The 16,311-nt window shown below is 40.9% G+C and overlaps 1 long non-coding RNA gene across 6 annotated transcripts in view; it reads right to left on the bottom strand.

The window, feature by feature from the left end:
- LOC135184324 (uncharacterized) overlaps positions 1–16,311 on the bottom strand; it is a 413,331-nt gene that overhangs the window by 241,843 nt on the left and 155,177 nt on the right. For all 6 annotated transcript variants that reach the window (XR_010305974.1, XR_010305973.1, XR_010305975.1 and 3 more), the window contains exon 4: positions 9,660–9,769. This is a non-coding gene — a long non-coding RNA (uncharacterized LOC135184324). The remainder of the gene's footprint in view (positions 1–9,659; positions 9,770–16,311) is intronic.

Genomic DNA, 16,311 nt, shown 5'->3' on the forward strand with positions numbered 1-16,311 from the left:
CATGTAGCATCAGGTGTGCTATTTATAAGAAGCTCTGTTGAAGTTCTTACCCAAGGTGATGCAACTGCATATAGCAGCCCATTAAGCCCGGTGTACCACATCAGATAAGGCCCTTCCTTCAGGGTGTATGATTCAGGTATAAACGCTTGCCATCCCTTGGAAACTGGCAAATGAGGTTGCACTTGGCAGCCTGAGGTTTTCTTAATAGGATGAATGACAGAAGCAAGAAGTCATGCTTAACTTGGATGAATGCAACATGGAAAAGGCAGGGCTTATTCCTTTAAAGACAGTCTTGTCCTCCAGCTTTCTTACTGCATAGCGCAGAGTGGTGCCTTTGGCTGATGAGAAAGCAAAATTATGGAGGAATTTGCTCCTCTGAGACCACAGAGTTGAAATAACAAAACCCCAAACAATTTCAGCAGCCAGAATGCAGACATAATTGGTCTTTAAAGGACTGATCTGGACAGCTGGTGGTATAGGGACAAGGGCTGCTGATTTATGACAAGGTCAGTGGCAGTTTTCTTCCTCAGCTAACATGAACTGGGTTGTTGGCCTTGGCCCAGGCCCCTGTGAATAGTAGCACTTCAAAAGATTAACACCTGACCACTGTTCTTGAACCACCACTGAAAAAGGCACATTAAACTGGCACACTTTACACTGAAGTGAACTGCAGAACACTGGGGTGGTCTGTTACTGCAAATCAGCTGTAAAGGTGGTGACTCCAGGAGAGATAATAAGAATCACCAAAGACAAGAGTTAAGTGTGGGTACAATTACCTGTAAGGATGACATATGATGACTAACAGGGAAGTTACTGCAGTGTTCCTGCACACAGGTGGACAGAGCTGACTTAAGTGTCAAAAGGCAAGGAGTCTGTGGTTCAGATGAACCAAACTAGATTTAGAGGGAGATACAGAAGCTTCACTTCCTCTGCCAGAGTTTGCAGAAGATCCTTGTCAAAGATGTACTGACAGCAGTGCTGTAAAACCTCTCAACAGCACACTAAACACTAACTTCTCTGGTAGCTCCACAGTAGATGAAGAAATCACTTTGTGTAACAGGCATGGCTTGTGTATTAAAAGCAATCCTGTGGAAAAGGCAAGAAGGATCAAGAGTCCTCCACAGCACAGTGAAAAAAAGTACAGAGCAACAGATGAATGCCACATGGCTAGTAACAGAGAGTCAGTGCCCATACTACAGGAAAAAAACAGTCACTTCTTAGCAAGGAAGAGTGCTCTGTTAATGAAGTTCAAATGGGTTTAATTCCCAGTTGAACCTCCCTAGAGGCTGGTCAAGTTACTTCAGCATTCTTGTTTCTCGGCTCAAAAAATGGAGAAGCTGCATTTACCCACCGCTGCACAAGGATGTTAGTAAGAATGATTCACCACAGTAAACTCTTCCAGTGATATATATCGCCACTTCCTGCTGCAGTGCCATAGCTGGGCTAGAACTGAGGGGCATCTGACTACTTCACCCCTCTGAGAAGCAATCCACGCAGCACCAGGCCCAAGTAGGCCGTCACATAGAGGATCACAGAGTCATAGAATCAAGCAGATTGGAAGAGACCTCCAAGATCATCCAGTCCAACCTAGCACCCAGCCCTGTTCAATCAACTAGACCATGCCTCATACAGTCTTTCCTTGAGCACCTCAGGATGGCGACTCCATCACCTCCCTGTGCCGCCCATTCCAATGCCAATCACTCTCTCTGTGAAGAGCTTCCTCCTAACATCCAGCCTATACTTCCCCCGGCGCAACTTGAGACTGTGTCCCCTTGTTCTGTTGCTGGTTGCGTCGGAGAAGAGACTGACCCCCAGATCTGGTGAGCAAAGTAATCTGGTGACAAAGCTACTAGAAATGGTGACCAGAAACCTTTGGAAACATTGTCTCAGCTTGCTCTGGGGACTATTACAACATAAGCATCCTGTCGCAGTCCTTCTCTTCTCCCATTGCTCACACATCATGTATACGCCAGGGCACAAGAGTTAATTCACTCTTCTGCAGAAAGCTCTGCATGAAGCCTCTTTAATTGGGCTTTGTGCGAGTGTGTGAATCTCATCCTGATACTTCCAGGGCACTTGGGGAAACATTAGAATGGCAGCAATGCAAAAGTGGAAAATGTATTATCATTCATTGCAAGCAAATAATGTATTTGATATCCTCCACCTTTTTTCTCCCCTTGTGGCTGTGTTTGTGATTGCATGTGAAATTAATTTCTGAAGAGTTTAGCTAATAATTATTGGTAAGAAGATTCTGTCAGTCTCTCAAGATAAACAAGAGGTGGTTCCAACTGACACAGACTGTGTGTCACATGACTATCCTGATTTTCTGATTTAATAAATATTAATCATTCTGCCTCTCAGGAAAGGCTGTGCAAGACTTTTCTGACTTCTGATTTGACATGGGAAACTGCCAGTACATGCCAAAACTTCTCTTATTATATAAAAAGGCAAATTTCCCTTATTTCAAGATGAGACATTTTTCAAATTAACATTACTATGCACACAGATTATATCTTCCCTTACACAAATCTATGCAAGATGCTATTTAGGGTGTGCCTTTTTTCCTAACCACGAATTCTTCCAACATCAGATAAAAGAGATTTATTATCATATTCCCATTTTATCTTCTAACTTTTGCCTAGTGGGAAAGCACAAAGGAGACAGGTGATCCCCTAAAAACACTGCAGAAAATGATCTTACATCAGGGCAGCAGGCAGAAACTGAGATGATCTTCTAGGAGTTGCCAATCTTACTAAAGACTTCCCCTCACTGTCTTGAGCAAACTGCTTTGCTCCTTTATGCCTTAGTTTCTTGACTGCAAAAGAAAAGGCGCAGGAAGGTATAACCATTTTCCCCCTTTTCATTATGCCTTATTCCTTCTGCAAACTCTTCAAGACAATCTGATTATGCATCTAGCAGGTGGGGGCTCCAAACTCAGCTGGAGCCTTTAGGCATTACTAGAGTGTAAATAACAGTAATGATGATGGAGTGTTAAAACAGAAAAAACTTGTTCTTTGTTCTCCGTACTGTGAATCAAAGTGTGGCTGGACTCACATTTAACACCGCCAGCTAGTTTATTTATGAGAGGATTTATCAGAAGTGGTTGGGTTTAATTTCCTCTAATTCACACTGTAAGAAAAATGGCAACTGTCTGATTTTAATCTATAACCTGATGATAGGGCTTCCCAGAAATAACAAAAATACCACATTCAAAGCATCCAAACAGTTACTGTGGGAGTGCAGCACAGGCTGATTATGTCTGCTGCCTCTCACCTTTGCTCCATGCTCTCCCCGTCTCATCTCTTCCAGCAGTATCTGCAAGGGCCAGAATTCCTGACACAGTGCATAAATTATTAACGGTAATAAAAAGAATTTGGGGAGTTTAAGTGCCTTCCTTGGCATCCTGCTTCACAGAAAGAGTTAATCTTTTGTTCTCAGACTAGCCTTTTTATTTTTTAATTGAGTGAATATATGTTTGTTAAGGTGTCTTTTCTAAGGTGGAAGGAGAAGAGAGAGACTGTGAAAAAAAACCACTCATGTTCAAATGGAACAAATGCATGAAGTTAAATATAAATGGGCATTGACAAGTTTGCAGATTGTCATAAATAACAGGCATAAACTGGCGTTCATGCAAGTTAAGGCTTTAATAGAGTTGCAGGAATCAAGCAATCAGGCCTGGGTACGAGGGGAGACTCTGATCTGCCCCAATGCACACCCTTTGTCTTCAGTTTTCTCTTTTTATACCCTATTCTATTACATATTTACTAAGTTCTAAGAAAAGGTTGGGTTTTCTTTATCAGTTTTTAGGAATGTGAGATGTCTCTTCCACACATCTCCTTTTATCTGGTGGTCCCTCTGGTAATCTTTGATGAAGTAAGGGGTCTTGCTTAAGTGTCTTTCTCATGAACTTCAAAGTCCTGGTTCTTCTGTTTGCTCATACAGAAAAGGTGGCACCAGGAGGACTGCATTTCCATTTAAATATGCAAAAGACTATCTCTTCCACATGCCTCCCTCCTTCGTCAATCTAATTACTCTTATCTTAAGCTTATTGCAATGGTGGTGCAAGCAGGAACGCAGTTTCATTCAAACCCCCCCCCCCTTCCTCCTTGTCTGTGACCTCTTGCCATGAATTGATCGGATCAAACATGATTCTATATATTTCTCACAAGATTATAGGGGAGTGAAAAATACTAATATAAAAAAAAAAAAAAGAAGGAATTCCTTTCCAAACCAATCGGAGAAAGATTCAAAAGCGGGGGCAATGAATAGCACCCTACGATCAACAGGAAATGCTAAGAATTACTGTATATCATGTGTTGCTTCCAATTTACAACCAGGACATATAATCTCATTGTAAGAAGAGAGTCAAGTTCAAGAACTTAGCCTCTACAGTAAAGCTCTCATTTTAACTAAAGAAGCTGAGGTCGACGGCCTCTCAAATGAAACAGATAAGGCGACACAGGGTTCTTGTCAGAAACAAATGTTATGTCTCTCCCTACTGAAAAGCTTAAAGATATTATCAGCAAAAGCCTAGTTGGGTCTGAAATGGGTCCCAGAGAAGTAATATTAACCAGGCTCCTGGCAGATCATTTATTTATCTCAAGCTAAATTCAATAAAGAGGGCCATATATAAGTGAGGGAAAATAATGCAGCTGCTAGTAATTTATCATTGGATGGAAAGTCATTGTTATCCTTATCTCTCCAATGATGTTCTATTTCCAACTGGTAATGAATTATGGGGCTTGCCACATCTTTACTATGTGACAGGTCAACACTACCTCATGGGTACTGTACTGTATTTATGCAATCGATAGAGAGTTTGCTGAGGGAATATTGGCAACCATCCTGTGAGAGTGACCTAGAGCTCCATGGCCTTATGGTGGTTGCTGGTGGTCAGTGGGTAGAACAGCATTTCTATACTCCTTTAAAAGAAAGATTTTTCTGAATAAAGTATTTTTCACTCTGCCCTTTATAAAGCCAAGCATGCCAAGTGAACCACTGGACTGTTAATTATAAAGCATTCTGCTCATTTAAGCTGGCTCAGCCACCAAAAGGATCTTTTCTGTTCTTTTGTTGCACTTATTAGAGGGATTTATTAAATCAAACTACAGCACAGACTTATCCAAAATTATTTGTGCCTGTGGTGTTTGGGGCATAGCAAAGGCACAAAGAGCAAAGGGTTGGCCAGGCTGCTGCTGAGATGTAAGGACAGGCTAACAAGAAGCACTGAGTGCCCCACAGAGCTCCCAAATTCCATGGTGTGTGCTTTAAGGTGGAAGCCATGTAACTTAACGCTGAGTTTACTTTCCTCAAGTCAGCTGTGAGGGACACTCCCAGCATGATCCCTTCAAGAGAAGAAGTGAAAAACAGTGCTATGGGATGGATGGCTTCATGAGGAAGAGCCCTGCTACAGGGAGACTTGGCAAGAGTAAGATTTCTGGAGTAGTGCCCTTTCTCCACTGCTGCCCTCCCATCCCAGAATCAACTATGTCCATGTTTGTTTTCTTCTTTACTTCTCCACATTGGTTTTGGCATTCATTATTCACAAGAAGAGTTCCTGTGGCCTGAACGGTTTGGATTTATACTAAAAAAGCCAGAAATAACACTTTTTAAGTTTTACATGGAATGTATCTGAAATTACTAAAAAGTTTGGATTGTGAAAAATACTTCTTGACAAAGAACAAAGAAAAAAGAAACTTTCCAAAGACATTTAAATTTTTCAGAAAACAAGAAAGGTTGAGAATGTGCAGCTTTTTGGTATTACAATTTACTAAAGAGAAAAAAAAAACAACAGAACAACCATGTGTTGACTCAGATCTCATTCCTAGATTAGGCCACTTGGTTTTCATGCCATTTAGTTTACTGCCTTTCATTGACATGACTTCCCTCTTAAGAAACAAGAGACTACTCATTTGTAGACACTTGTTCAAGAACCAAACAATTCAGAAAATCCTTTTTCCCCCCCCCTCTTTTTAATTTTCTTATTTTTTTGTTTGAGAGGGGTGTGTAGATATAAAGGTAGGAAAATACACCTCCCACAATAGGGACATAGTTGAAAAACAAAGGAAATGATACCTTCACTGGAGAGAAGCAGCAGTTATGTGAGTGGTAGAAGTTAGTGCTTGTAATAAGGCATGGATTTTTGGCTATGCAAAGGTATGTCCAGATGTATGGGGCCATTGATGCTGAACCCACAGACCTTTCTAAAAGAGCACAATAGAACAGGATCATATTTGTGTGATATCCACATCAAGCAATGAAAGGAAAAGTAAAGCTGTCTTTTCCCATTATTGTGGGGAAAGGAAGCCTGAGCGTGCCAGCCAGTTACAGTTCACTTCTATGAAGTATTTGGTAGCCTAAATGGTATTAACTGAGGTGGCTGAGACTAACTCAGGTGAAAAACAAGCATAGATAATTCTATCCATTGTTAAATAACAAGTGTGCTTCCTGGTCACAGAGACATACTGTGCCTTCTGGAGTGTATGCATGTGTTAATATGTCTCTTTGGCTCTCTCTGTTCAGGAAAGTCTTAGTAATGGAAAAACAAGGGTGTTGTAGGTGAAGACTGAAGTCCTCTGGCAGAGCAGAGTGTGCAAGAGCCTGACCAGAGCCTGCTGGATTGTACTTCGGCCCAGCCTGTGATAGCAGGCTGTCAGCTCCATGAGCATTATCACTCATTCATAAAGATTCAGAAAGTCAATGAGAGCATTACTATATCCTGGGGGTTTCCCATGTACCGACTGAGATAGAAATTCCATATGGTTTGGCTATACCAGAAGAGGTCTTGCCCAGATCAAATTAACATATGAAAGTTCTGATACCTTCATAATAAGCTAACTCAAGAGCTCATCTAGCTGATTCCAGAAAGACTTTGAGTTTAACAGCTGAGGAAGTATAATGGATTTTTACAATGTAGCTAATGCAAATAGCACAAAATGAATTTTAAAAAGCCAAACAACCCGAGGTGTTGTAACTCATCGAAACCAAGCTAATCCAGAGAAATAGACCCCTGGAAACCAACTCCTGACTTCTGAGTCTATCTTAACCAGCAAGGAGTCTGCTACTTGTCAGATAGTCTCTCATGCAGCTTCAAACACACTGTCAAAAGTGTGTGTAGCTTCTAGCTACCAGACCTTCTACTTACATACTGATTCCTTGATTCACTTTTTAATTTCCATTATTTGGAGTCCCAACTCTAAATTTGTAGGAGGAAAAAAATTCAACAAAAGCTAAAATATTGACTAAAAAACTACTTAGGTTTACAAAGGTACAGCCTGGTAAGAATGATGTATGTGTTTAATAATATGTTCCCTGGCTAGTAAAATACTAGATTATTTTTTGGACTACAGAATTTAAATAGAAGGAAGTTTAGCTATTAGGAACCTGTTTACTATTACCAAGAGAATAGCCAGTTGGCAGGTCAATAGCTATCAGCAGAAATAAAGAACCACAGCAGCCACCTGTGCTCATGGCTTTTCCCTGTTAGGAAAGAAAATAAATGAAAGGACAAAACCTGAGAAGCACAGCTAGAGCATGCTGGGCTTTATTCAATGTAACACTTAGAACTAGAGGACGCTGCTCTGGGACTACTGATTTCAGAGTTCAGTGCAAATAGTAGCTAGTTCTTCTAGGTTAAGATAAAATGGGCTGCAAATATGGGCATCCACCTTTTTTTCCTCTAGATAAGCAGAAGAATCTGAAGCATGTTCAAGTATCTCAGACAGGTTCTTTGAGGCATGAGGATGAGCTGTGAAAGGAAGTGTGCACAGAGGGAAGTTTCCTCTTCCTGTGTGAATAGTCTTACCATTGAGCCAGTTGGCTGTTGGCCATTTAGAGTTGAAAAGGCCAGCAGACACCTGTGTCAAGTGCATCCTTCCTTTACCAGATGGAAATAATTGGAGCCTTGAGACAGTTCTCACTTATTGTCATTTGAATGGGTCAGAGAGAATCACACCTGCAGAAGAGCTGCACTTTGTATCTCGCAAACCAGCACACACTGGGGAGAATCATGGTCCCATTAGTGTCAAAGGGACTTTTGTTGTGGCACTTGAGGATAAGTCTCTCTGTTGCCAGCGGTGGACACTGTCAGAGGCAATAAAATCTTCCCCTTACATAATCTAAGACATACATCAGTCGTGAAATTGAAAGCAGAGAGGATTTCTTTCCCTCTGATATCTTATTTTCACATGAAGAGGTTTTTTTCTTTTACCAGCCACCTAAGATTAATCTGTTGGTTTCTTTTTCTTTTTGTCCTAGAGACTCCTTTGCATACATAAATCTAGATGTATATTGACATTTACATCTGATGAAAAATTAATTAGCCTCATGGTGATCCAGACAGTCTCTAATATAAGCATAGGAACAACTGTATTAAAGAATGACAGTATTTTAAAAGCAAGTGCTTTACGTGAAATGTAAAATGCTCCTTACTAAAGACACAGAAACATTCTAGTCCCAGTATCTGCTAATTATTGACAGATGGGATGCTTAAGTGAAAGATAAACCTACAAAGGATGTAATTTGTTTCCTTTAATTTCTTGCTAATGAAGCACCAAGACATTTGACTTCAGTTCAAGTTTGGATAGTCCAGTTAAATTGAGGCTCATACACTTTTTCAGCACATTTCCTGTAATCACAAATGTTGCATGATTTGATACAGGGAAAATTTAGGAAATCACTTTGCTACTTGGCTTTCCTTTTAAGGGCTCTGCATGTCATACCAATGCAGTAACAGCACCTGCAGGAGAACACTCTGGAGAGGAGAAGACTGAGAAGGGATCTAATAAACAAATATAAATATCTGAAGGCTGGGTGACAAGAAGGGAAGGACAGCCTTTACTCACTCCTGCCCTGTAACAGGACAGGGGGCAATGGATATAAACTACAGCACAGGAACTTCCACCCCAACATGAGAAAGAACTTCTTATTGTAAGGATCTCAGAGCACTGGATCAGGCTCCCTAGGGAGGTCATGAAGTCTCCTCTGGCAACTTTCAGGACCTGCTAGATGCATTCCTGTGCAACTTGCACTAGATTATACAATCCTGCTCTGGCAGAGGGGGTTGGACTCGATCTCCAGAGGTCCCTTCCAACTCCTAACACCCTGTGATGACTCTTGGTGGTTCTCTATAGTTTGTTGAGGACTATTTGCCCTCAGTCAGTTTTATACCAGTTATCCCATTTACAAGTTCACAGTGGCTTAACAGCTGTTACAGATATTAATGGCTAATCAATTATTATTGATGCAATTATTCTCCGCATCCACAAGCAAAGTCTTAAATAAATATGCAAATATTAACTTAGGCTCCAGATGATGAAGTTTTCTTCCCTGTGCATGTAACTAAAGGCTTCCCTTCTGAACTTTGATAAGACATTAAAAAAACACCAATTAAAGAGAGCAGTTCCTGGTATGGGCTGCACTTATGTCGTTATCACAGGACCTTAACCTGGACTTGTCTAATATTACATAACATTTTGGTACCCTGCCCTCTATACAGTCAAAAGTCGATTAGCAATGAGAGCACAGAGTTTCTTTCATGGCTCAAGCATGCCACCCAAGGAGCCCTTCAGCACGCTCTGTGACCAAAGTGAACACTTCCACAGTGGTCCCAGTCAATAAGGAAGGCAAAAGGGGGTGTTGCCTGCAGCATTGCTACTTACCAAAAAAGCAGTGAGCAAAGATGTGACCGCTGCTCCACATTCATGCCGTATGTTCCCACAGTGAGCAAAATATGCAATGTGAAATTGGAATCTGAATGTTGGGACCCCATCTGTCAAAACAGAAGTAAGTGCAATGGTCTCAACAAAATTCCAGGAGGACAAGCTCAAAGGGGCTTGACTTCATACCAAGGCTACAGGTCTAATGAGGCAGAGGTTGACTGCAGCACAACCAATGTCAATAAAGTTGCTTTTTCAGTACACATAATACAAGTTTTTTTTCTTGGAAAGGAAATTGTCAACTTCTAGTTCTGCACTGGCATGTTAAACAGCATCAATTTCTTTCAGCTTCACTGTTTCCTAGAATCAAATCTCCACATATATAAATAAATACTTCAGCTGCCAGAAAAATTACACTTTTAGTAACATATAGGAACTTCACCACAAGTACTTTAAAGCAACAGCTTCAGTTCTCAGGGTGTCTGGCTTTAACATGCTATTTCTTTGAAATGCTGAAGATCTTTGTGCACTGGTTTGTGAAAAAATGAATCCCTCTGTATGCAATTCTTAGTCTCCTGAGGTGATTCAGAGATTGTGGAGGGAGACACCACTTATATTTTGCTTCCTTTCCTTCTACAGCTGAAATTCTGTAGGCCAGATAATTGATCCACAAGAACAAGCTAGGATGGGTAGTAAACTATCCAGGGCAATCTCCCTGTCACTTGAGTTTTTAAATCAAGGTTGAAAGTATTTATAAACCATGTGCTAAAGTTCTACCACAAGCTCAATGCAGGAATCACTAAGTAAAACCCTCTGGCTTATGGGAGTCAGCCAAGATTATTATAATGGTTTCTGCTGGCCTTAAAAATCAGTAATAGAGGTGAAACAGAAACTATGGTTGAAATTCATTCACGTGCAAAGCCCTGTGATAAAACTTTGAATAGAGTTTCAGCCAAAGCACTTAGAAAATTTTAGGCCACCCAGTATCTAATGTGATTTTTAGGGAAAACCCCCTGAATGACACACGGAGAAGAATGGCTATGTCAAGCCTTATTAAGGTTTTGTTTTGCATACTGTGAGAGGAAATAAAAAGCATTGCCTTCTGCCCCAGGGTTGCTGCTGGAAGAGAAAGACCAGCTGGGACCTCTTGTGGAATGCAAAGGAAGCTTAACATTTATCTGCTTTTGCTCTAGTTGGTATTTGTTGGAGAAGCACTTAAAATATGTATCTCCAAGAGAAAGAAAACCTCTAAGGAACTTCTTTTGACCTATCAGCAAGTTTCAGAAGGGTTGGAGTCAGTAGTGGCTTTGCTGCACGTCAGGCTCACCAAATAGTCTCTAAAGAATAACACTAAGGCCACAGTGGGGTACATAAGGAACTCTGGTCCATGAACCCAGTTACTTCTCTATTTCAATATTGTCTACCGTAGAGTAAGATTTATCAAGGCAAATGCTGACTCCACAACTCACTAACGTAAACCATCTGCTGAAGGGCAACACACATGAAACTGCCTTTATATTTGGAACAGTTTGGGAAGAGCAGGATTTTAGCATACTACATCTGGCGAAAGCTTAGCGCCAGCTCCTGAAATGGGCAGGTGCCCACTGCTCTTCCTGCAGCGATACACAACTCAGGTCAGTGGGCAGAAACTGGCCATTGAATACATTCACACAGGTTCCACTATAAAAGGAATCTATGACTCTTCCCCCGGCGCCTGGAATGTGCATTGTGTTACCAAACAAAGGAAATTATGCAAAGACAGCCCCAGAGGCAGAATAACAATGACCTGCTCCTACTTGTGAATACTGGGCAAACACTGCCCACAATTAATTACCTGCCTCTGCTCGTTCTGTTCAATGATCAAAGTAATACCTCCACTGGTTACACATGAATGTGACTATTTGTACAAAATTACATTTATGCAGAGTGGTGCAAGGCCAGACCCAGCAGTATTTGTCATTATTTCCATGCAAGTCTCCTTATGGAGGGAATTGCTTCTAATTACTTAGCCTCAGAATTGTGGGATGCAGATGGACTTCTGCAATATTAAGGTGATAAGGATATATAGCAGAGAAAGAGTAGAATCAATTGTTCTTAGATTTCTTCTCTGCCTCATCAGCTCACCTGACAGACATGAAATATTTGTGAAATCAATTTCAGAATGACCAGCCAAGGCACTGGAAGTACCACAGTTAATCAGTTGGCTTTTCCAGGAACATCTCAGGAATTAGGATGGAAGCATATTACTTCCTTTCCATAACTGCAGTGAATACAATAACCCTTGTTCTAAGAGATACTGCTGTGCATGCTGCCTCACACACTATCAGAGGAACATCACTTGCCCCCTCTCAGCAACAGCTGCGCAAAGGACCATTCTATCAGCTTGAACTTCCCTTCAGTTTCATGCATCATTTTGCATCAGCACTGAATCATGCAGAGGTCCCTCCAAATCAGTTTTTGTGACTCTATGACTCACTCACAGTTGTATTTATCTCTGCAAAGTATATGCGGTCAATTCACCTGTGTGACACAACCAAAACTGTGGATCTCACTCCCGAGTTTGGTTGTCTAAAATAAGAACTGTATTATCAGCCCACCTACAGCAGAAAATGCAGAGCCACAAGGGTACTAACAGGGCTGGGTTCTCAGGCCAATGAAGTCCTCAGGTATTTTTCTCCAGCCCTGGAGGCAGACTGCTAAACTTCCATCTCAGGCCATTCAGTCCATATTTGCTCACAACAAGGCAGAAAAATTTTGCAGGCCTTAGTGCATCCAGCCCACGGTTTCACTCTCCTTATGAGAGCTTTGTATATGCTCTCCTGACCACACACACACACACAATCCCAAATAAAAAAAAGAAAACTTAGTACTAAAAGGATGGAATTAGGTCCACCAAGAATTTTAATGGAAGTGCTTACAAAAGCAGCTCTACTTAGTGTCAGTGCAGAGCCTTTAAAACACATAGTTGAATATTTATGTAGTTTCCCTTCCTTTCAGGAATAGTTTGTTGTTCTATTTCATCACAGTACTTTGCCAGCTCCTAATATTTTTGGATAATGTTCTTGCCTTCGTTTGTAATCACTCTTTATTCAGTGTGGAAGATGGATTTTTCCAATTTTGTGCTATTATATACCTTAGCATGGAAAGGATTAGATGGTTTTTCTTTTTTCCTGTTAGTTCTTATTCAACTGCTTGTGAGCTTCAGGGATTTATATCCCAGTAGGTCTAATTCTAGGATTATAGGTATCTAGATATCCAGTAAATCATTTAGCAGCATATAGGTTTAAGGCAACTCCAAATAACCCCTCCAGTTAGCTCTCCAGCTAAAAACTGAAGTTAGCTAGAAGCACTAGATTTGAGTAAGCATTATAAAGTAATTCAGAATCACTAATTTACAGTCTGATTCCATTTGCTTCAAAGGCACTGATAAAATTTATACCCACTTCAGTGGGAACTTGGTAAGACCTTCAAATCCTCTTGCTTCAGACACTTTCCTTCTTCCTAGACAAATACTCCTCCTCGTCTGATCTAAAGTTTGTCTCTCATTGCAATAACTATTGCATTTTTATTTAGCTAAGCACTGTCAGGTTGCATTGACCCAAAGTTTAGATTTATTAAAAATGAAATAATCAACAGAAAGGTTTCTGTATTTGCTTTAAAAAAAACAAACAATGAAAGCAGCTTCTTGGTTTGGACTTCAATTTTCCTTGGCATCATCTAAAGCCTGAATATTGCGGCACTGTGCTTGTACATGAAAACAAAGAGGGGACAGACAAAAGTGGAATTGAGTTACAGGTTTTCCTTGTTCGGGCTTAGTGAGGAGTAAGCATGTGGTATTAAAGATCAAAAGTGAATCTGCTTTCTGGGATCTATCATTCAGAATAATCAAAAGCAATACTAATAGAAAAGATAAGGGAATCGCTGCTTTTAACTGTGCCTTTTAATTTGCTTACGCCTGTTTAAACACGGCATAGCGAGGGAGAAAAGCTTTGCCCTGGCAGAGCAGTTAGTGCAACCACAGATCTGTGCCAGTTCTCACCAGGCACATTTGAGGGTTTGTCATGCTGAGTTTTAGGCAAAGCAGTGTTCCACTGGCACTGACACCAGGAGCGCTGAAGAGGCACAGGTGCTTCAGTCAGGGTTCCAGTTTGGTTGGAGAAGCAGGAGGGAGTTAAATTCATCAGTTCCAGCCTGTATGAGAAGGTGCTTTTATACCCAACTGTTTTCTTGCAGTAGAGTACAATGGACCAAGAGACTGCTAAGTGAGACACCACAGCTCAGAGGCCACTTGGAGCACACAGGGAGAGAACCTGATTGCTGTAACAAGGCCTGGAGGAAACTAGAACTGCTTCTAGGGTGTGGTGAGGTGATAAAACTGAGCATCACTCCCACCCTTAAGGGTAAGTGCTTGTTTAAACTCTCTTTATAATGGGTGTGTCAGAGGTGTGGGTCTAGAGGATGTGCCATAGCCAGAATTAACACGTGTTGTTCTGTAGAACAGATATAAAAAGGCTTTTCCAGACACAGAGTTTTTTGCTTGCATGAGTGTCAACACAGAGTTCATTTCAGGCAAGTTCTGTGGTGAAGAGAAAGGTAAATTTAGGTGAAGAGCTCTTCCCATCAAACCAAACTTGAAGGAAGGCCAAGACTGCAGGGCTGGATTAGAACTGGGCACATCCCAGCACACAGAGTGGTGAGTAAGATGTATGGCCTCAAGAAGGCATTGAGTCTCAAAACACATTTTGCCTTTGCACTTCCCTTCCTCATATGGGACAGGAAGATGGGATTAGAGTTCACTAGTTTTCTGTGCACTACCTACCATCCTGTGCACTGGCTCAGGCAATTACTCCAGTGGATAAGATGAGCAGACAATGATGGATCTTGTCTCCATTCTGCAAGGAATGCAACCAAGCAAGTAGAGTTGTTTACCCCTGCATGCTTGAATCCATGGTCCAGAAAACAAACAAAGGGGACAATAGAGCATTCAGTCCATTTGTCTCCCGTGCAAAGGAAATGAAGCCACCACATAGCCTTCTCTGCACATGTTTCCTTTCTAAGGTTCCTAACCATAGGCCCTTTAAAATGCTGCTTTGAAAATGATCAAACAGTGAATATGGAGAAATTCTACATTCCATTAGTGCCATGTCATCTATGTCCATCGTTCATATGATTTCATTGTGTACCTAGACCCTGCCAACAGATCTGCCTCGAAGAACACACAGAATAAGCAGTCTGTAGCTTCAGAAACAGACAACATCTAAATCCACTGCCATTTCAGTAACATCTCTGCCTGAATATGATAGATAAGGATTTCAGGAAGGCATGTCAAAGATAAAAGGAAAGCTACCCCTTGCTCTTGTTTAATTTCCCTTCCAATTTCCTAAAAGGCCTGTTGCCGGAATGACTGTCACCAGGAAGATACAGGGCCCAATTTACAGCCATCGCACAGAACTGCAATAAGCAGTTGCAGTCTATAATTTTCAAGTAACACCACATTTATGAAAACTGCAACAATCCCTTTTGCTGTGATTTGTGGACTCTGATGGCAGAAGAGCCAACCTCTCTCTCATGCAGCAGAGAGCAAGAAGAAAGATGAAGAGAAGCAAACTGGCTGCTGCCTCAGCATGTAGTCTGCAAAATAAATAAAAAACAGTCCTAAAAAGTGTTAATAAAATATCCACTAAGAGCAGAAAGGGAGATTAGAGCTGACAACTTGGCCATAGGGCCTTCTTCAGGCTCTTCCAGTTAGAACTGAGACAAGATGACAAGTGGAGAAATTGAACTATGTTGACATGGCCTGCATTTTCATAAATTTCCTGCTCCTTTTTTTTTTTCACATCAGAAAATATATTTCAAATCTGCAAAATAAAATGGATAGAATTGAAACAAGAGCCTGTAATACCGTGCACTCCCCCTAAGCATCCTCTACCAGGCTTTGGAACAAATGCAGGAGTAACTGAAAGAGCCATACCAGACAATGTGCTATATTTACTGAGTAATCACCTCTAATTTTTTTCACCAAGGATTCTATTTGAGTGGAAAGACTTCAGCATGAGTTGGATGAAGTCCCAAATCATCCTGCAATTTTTAGAGAAAGCAGTGCTACTGCTACACAAACAAACCAGAAAATATAGTGGTTAGAGCTTATTATCTTTTGAGTTTTTTTTCAAAATCCTATCAAAATCATCAGAAAAGCTTTCATTAGCTCTAATCCCTCTCTGAAAAACAGTTACATTATTTCTGAACTGGGAGTAAAATTGTAGTGTTTGGGAAACATTCATCAAAAAATCAAGGATGCTTTTATAAGTGGCTGAAACAGCAAGTGTTTACTTCCCTTACACTTCTGAAAAGTCAAACCCAGAGCTCCACATTATCATCATTTTGCTCTCTTTGTCCTTCAGACAACTTTAATGTTTTAGATCTTTAAATCTTTCTCTTCCCCCCCCCAAAAAAAACCCCAAAACCCTCCATTATTACATAAATTATAACTATGCCTCCAGTTTTGCTGTCTGGGAGCTTTTTCCTGATCCAACATTTGGCAACCGGGTGTTTTTCTCCAAATTGCTCACACTAAGTAATGGTAACCCAAGAGATTTTCCAATTACATCATTTTGTTTTTATCATCATCATCATCACCACCATTATTATTGCCATG

Source organism: Pogoniulus pusillus, chromosome 20 (genome assembly GCF_015220805.1).
Source record: "Pogoniulus pusillus isolate bPogPus1 chromosome 20, bPogPus1.pri, whole genome shotgun sequence".
Taxonomy (NCBI): domain Eukaryota; kingdom Metazoa; phylum Chordata; class Aves; order Piciformes; family Lybiidae; genus Pogoniulus; species Pogoniulus pusillus.